The 5,985-nt window shown below is 34.4% G+C and overlaps 1 long non-coding RNA gene across 1 annotated transcript; it reads right to left on the bottom strand.

Annotated features, from left to right (window-relative positions):
* Window positions 1–4,545: 4,545 nt before the first annotated feature.
* On the bottom strand, window positions 4,546–5,985 carry LOC135155392 (uncharacterized). The gene is made up of 2 exons (XR_010294588.1): window positions 5,643–5,985; window positions 4,546–5,351 (listed from the first exon to the last, which is right to left on the bottom strand). It is a non-coding gene; the product is annotated as an uncharacterized LOC135155392 (long non-coding RNA).

Here is a 5,985-nt window from a genome sequence, read left to right as displayed (position 1 = left end):
AAAAAAAGCGATTAAAAAAAAAGAAAATGTCGATAAGTCCCTTCTTGCGGGAAGCCGACGAATTATTGGTTTTCTTTACAGAATATCGAAACGATGAACTGACACGAATTAAAAGGAGAATAGGGGAACTGGTTATCATGTATTAAATATATTATTTGTATTAATATACTTTACTTTGTGATGCACTTGATCCTGTGTATGCTGCATGTATAGCTATTAACGCACTGCATTTATTGTGTTATTTCGGGATAGTGATAGGAATATTCAGAAATAATTTAAGCAACGGACGGTGATATAATGCTGGAAGATGGGTATATTATGCACGGAGTTTATATCAATTTCATGCGTGATGGGAATCATTTATGTTTTTTTTTCTTAATGTGTACAAGGGATGCATTGGTGTTGGGTGGGATTGGGCGGTGAGCTCGATATCTAAATGCGCCTTTAAGGCCACCGCACACCTTACAATTAATCCACGATCCGATTTTGGGACAAATCACAATTTGCTTTTGCTCGTTTTCTGAAATGTGAATGAATAGTATATTTTTATTTGAGGTTAAAACTAACTGATAGAACAGTAGGCCTAATATAACAATTTTGTATGATTGCAAGCTTTCATTTTGGAGTAAAGAACAAATTAGTTTCAAATCGTAGCCAATCGAACGATTGCTATGACGTCATTACGACCAGAAATAAATTTCTCTTTTATTCTAATAAGGATGATAGCACAGTCACAGCTTTGAACATATGTATTCGTACCGGCACCATGATTTAGAACTTTACACAGTAAGATATTCCATGTCTCAATAATAGTATCAATTTCTACAACGTTTTACAGTATTCCAAAATCGGGTCGCGGACCAATCGTAAAGCCCCTTTCACAATGGTGTTGCGACTGCTTACAACCGTTGCGATTCTGTGCAACATATATTGTGACCAAGTGATCGCAAATGATCGAATGAGCAATTTTGAAAGCCCCTCAATGTGTACGGTGGCATTAACGCCGCATCACGGATTCTTAACGTTGAGTACCATAATGACATTACGACAACTCTATACAGTGCGTCCCACAAAAAACGAAACCGAGATTTATAGATGATTATTCATGCATGAGTGAGCAAAAACAATTTGAAGAAAGGAAACCAAAAAGGGAACAGAGAATCACATTTGTAAATAGTTCAATATCTGCTTTTTAATTTGATACCTCAATTACAGGAAACGGTCAAGAAATAACAAAGTTCTGATTATTTGAAATAAGGCTTAAATTCCAATAATGTCATAAAGTGAAGAGGTTTTACAGGATAATTCTTAGGGGTGTTGCAAGAAAATATTTGCGATCAATTGCAAATATTTTGTTGCAAATTTACAACTGATAGATCAACGTTAACTGTAGCAAATCAGATTAAACTTCTTGTTTCAAGGAGCAAATTAGCAATCAATCACTAATTTGCAATTAACTGCAAGACATATGATTGATTTAGGGACCAAAAATTGACTTGCAATTGATCAAAAGTTTCTTGCAACACCCCATTAGACTTACTCGACACTCCGTTTGGTTGACGATCAGCCAAGCAGAAAGTCTTTTGTTAACTGTGCGATAGCGTCGGTGGGAAACCGGTGAAAACACGTATGTTTCATGAAATTACGGAAATACAAACATTGTTTCAAAAAAACATAACTTTGTTATTTCTTGACCATTTTGTGCGATTTAGCTATCAAATTAAAGAGCAGACATTTAACTTTTTAGGCATGTGATTTTTTTTGAAATTTTGATATCCCCGCCAAATGGCTTTTTGCTATCGTTTCTTAAAATTGTTTTTACTCACTCAAGCGTGGATGACAAATCTTGTTTGTTATACCAGCTAAAAGATGACATTCTAAGCTTTACAATGATAGGTCATTTGTCTATTGTATTTGTGATTAAGTTATGATAAATCATCGCTAAACCTCGGTTTCGTTTTATGTGGGACGCACTGTATATTTTTACTAAGGCAGGATCTTGTCAACGCACTCATAAAATGTTACCATGCTTCCGCCCACGTTGAGTTCAGTAGTTTTGTAGTGATATTTATTTCTGTTTTATTTTTTAAACATATTCAATTTGTATTACAGCATGTTATATTTCGTAATGTGAGGGAAAGTTTTATTATATATCCCAACTTTTCTGAAAACTTTCCCTAACTTTGAAACTATGATTTTATCATCTCTTTATTGTGTTTTATGCTTAAAGGACAAGTCCACCCCAATAAAAAGTTGATTTGAATAAAAAGAGAAAAATCCAACAAGCATAGCACTGAAAATTTTATCAAAATCGGATGTAAAATAAGATAGTTATGACATTTTAAAATTTCACTTAATTTTACAAAACAGTTATATGCACATCCTGGTCAGTGTGCAAATGAGGAGACTGATGACGTCATCCACTCACTATTTCTTTTGTATTTTGTTATATGAAATATGAAATATTCTAATTTTCTCCTCATTGTCAAGTGAAACAATGATTAATTCCTCCCTGAACATGTGGAATTAGCATTGTTTAATGTGGTTCAGCCAAGTTGGTCCTTAATGTCAAATTTGAAAAAAATGAAATTTTGTATAATTCAAACAATAAAAAACCAAAGAAATGGTGAGTGAGGGACATCATCGACTGACTCATTTGCATGACACTGAGTTTTGCATATCACTGCTTTGTGAAAAATAAGCGAAACTTTCAAATGCCATAACTTTCTTATTTTACATCCGATTTTGATGAAATTTTCAGCGTTATGCTAGTTTGATTTTTCTCTATTTATTCAAATCAACATTTTTCAGGGGTGGACTTGACCTTTAAATGTGTACAGTTTATACTGCGTAACGTTTTAGTTCTTTATTCAATTTAACCGATTGTCTCCACTGGATGTCGGAAAACTTGAGTTCGCTTTATTCTGACTATATAAAATATAGGCATAGCCGAACCAGTGGCGTACTACGATAGGTAGTTTCTTAAGGGGTTTAGTTTTGGTATGGGGAAAATTTCCTTAAATCTGCGGGTGTCGATAGCGCACGCCCCCCAAAATAATCGTTCGACCTCTTTAGAACAAATGAGCAAGATCGATATAATTGAAATTAATTTTTCAGAGTCTCTGGCAATGATGTTTAAAAGTAAAAATAGGGGACTGCATTTGGATTTTCCCATGAAGTATACATTTTGATTTTAGGACAAGGCTTGCACTGGGATTTTTTTATATTATTATTATTGTCTTCAAAATAAGGAAAATATATCGATCTGTAAAATACCAAAGGGGCAGACATGTATATGGCACCATTTATTTATCAATTATTCGAGATGATTTATTTTGAAATTATTATTGTTAATATTCATTTGGCGTTACCTGTGACTGGGGGCGAAAATCGAACTGAATCACTTTGACCAGCAGGTCTATGATCCTCCCGATGATTTCAAACATTTCGAGCAGATTTTTACAAATAATTTGGGGTATTTGCGGTAAGTTGCCACAAATTTATATGGGGAAAAAGACGATATCTATGGAAAATTTAATGATGAACAGTCAATGCAAGCGAATGGTAAGTCAAGATTTTCTTAATGTTTAGATGTTATCAAAATTGGATACTCAAAATATTGATATCATGAAAACTGGTCCATCAGTTCCATCATATTTAATTTCATTTACACATCCTTCGGGTAAATACGTTTATAAGGCATAACAGAACTATATCATTTCCATATTTCCAAACATGATATGATGTAACACAAATGCTCAAAATCGGATCATTTCAGAGTTGCCTAGTTTGTTGCTCACATTGATCTCTGTGGGTGTTATCAAAGTATTTACCAACGAACGTAGAGGGCGGCAACACTTTGCAGTATTGCTTGTATGAAGGTCCACTAGACATGCGAGACACGTGCATGCAATTGGAATATTTACCTAAATGATGTGAAATTAAATTAAATCTGAAAGAGTTGATTCTACTGAATCAATTCTAACGTAAGAAGAACAGAGTCAACTTTGATACATATATGTAATCAAAATCAAGAGAGTCATGGTTCAAAGTTAATATTTTTTTAAAACCTTAATGAAATTGCACAGTTGTCAATTATCATGTCATGTTCACATAGCGATTAAATGTTTTAATATTGGAACTTTACTTTTTAGAGTATATTGTGATATATTGATGGCCTGGGAAGTGTTTCATGAAACATCCTGTCAGTGATTTCCATCGTCTAATTTTGTTCTAAACCAATCAGATGCAAGGAATTCAGTAGCTTATAACAGTTGTCATTTATATTGTTACCCCTATTTTCCCTGTTTCAACAAAGTGACTGCTGCACAGTTGGGCTGAATACCACCATAAAACCATAATTAAATATTGACAAACAATAAAATCAGCTTAATGATGATTATTAAAAACAAAAGAAAATATATTTTGGCACTACATAAATCAGATTTAAACTATATGAAATGGAAAAAGAACTTGGAAGCATTATATCAGTGTCAGGTTTGAGCCAGAAACTTCAACAAAAGAAACTTATAGATCACTGAAATATACTTTTAACTTCCCTTTTTAATCAAGGACTTGTGGAATCTCATCACGTTTAACACTTATCCAGTTAATCAACACCAAACAATCTCAAATTGGTTGCACACCGAATAATCAAATCAATTCAATATCAAATTATACAAACTTCCAATCGATCAAATTGTTCAACTAATAAATATCACCTTAATAAGTGCATCAACTTACTCAAAAAAACAGATTTCAAATTAATCAAGTATCACAGTATAAAAATGCCAAAGATTACTAATGCCTACATGCATATTGGCCAATATACCCCATTTAGAAGACAAAGTCAATTGTATTCATGAGTGTCAGTTAAATTCAGTTGCGATGTCCCAAAAGGTGCGTTCATGAACATATGGTTGAAACTTGGGAAGTGTAAGTTCAGAAACAAACGGTTTGTCTATAAAGATGTTGATGAAAACAATCACAAGCATACGTCACCTAATATGACTTCATCAAACCTAGGGTAGGCGTTGAGGACTGTTGACTGAAGAATCAGTAGGGTTCGGCCAAAATATACACGAGAACGCGGTCTTGAAGATCGCCCAGTTGACTTTCAGGTTTGGAGCGCTGGCCCATGCCTTAGCAACTGTCACCAAGTCTCACTAAGTACATCCACAAAGAAGGAGCTCAAGTCCCCTGCCGTTTCACTGAGGTAGCAGGCGGTCAATTTACAATTTCTAATGTTGCTGCCACAAAGAAAGGGGCCTCACAAAGGCGTCTCCGGTGTCAAGCCAAGACTCAAAGGGCGTGGCCGAAGTCGAGACAATATCCTCAGTAATAAGAGCTACCTGTAAATCATAACCAATGCTTGTGTGTAACAGTAACCATCAATATAAATCTCAGTATTTATCATAATACAGCAGGATATTACTTATCATACCATAGTAATTATTATTCATAATGCATGTTAACAGCAAGATATTTTATCCACTGCAAATAAGGACAAATTAAAGATAATTCAGTGAATTAAGATTTCAATATTCAGAATACACATTTCCAACAGCATTTGTATTATTACTCTCTAACCTGTCTATCTTTCAATTAAAGTAGAAGAAATGTAAGGGTATAATTCAACTTACAACTTGACTTGTGAAAATAGGCCAAAAAGGAAAACACAGGTCCTCTCTCTCCAAAAGTCAATAGGCACAGTGCTTGCCCAAGCTATACAAGAAAGGCAACCCTTCACACTATCTCTTACTCCACACATCAGCTCACACACTTCCATTCATAATCGCTCAAGCCAACACACAGTTTCTATAGAGGTTAATTTGCATATCAAGTCAAACTGTAGCTCCTAAAGTTGTGCCTGCAATAAAGGAATCAAGAATGCTAATAGATTAACTAGCAAAAGAACTGAGGCATATCTGTCAAAGAAAGAAATTAGTCACACCTGACAATTCTCCCCCTCCTTAACCAAAAAAA

This window comes from Lytechinus pictus, chromosome 9 (assembly GCF_037042905.1).
Source record: "Lytechinus pictus isolate F3 Inbred chromosome 9, Lp3.0, whole genome shotgun sequence".
NCBI lineage: Eukaryota > Metazoa > Echinodermata > Echinoidea > Temnopleuroida > Toxopneustidae > Lytechinus > Lytechinus pictus.
Note: the sequence above shows the minus strand (reverse complement) of the source record. Positions and strands in the feature narration are given on the sequence as shown.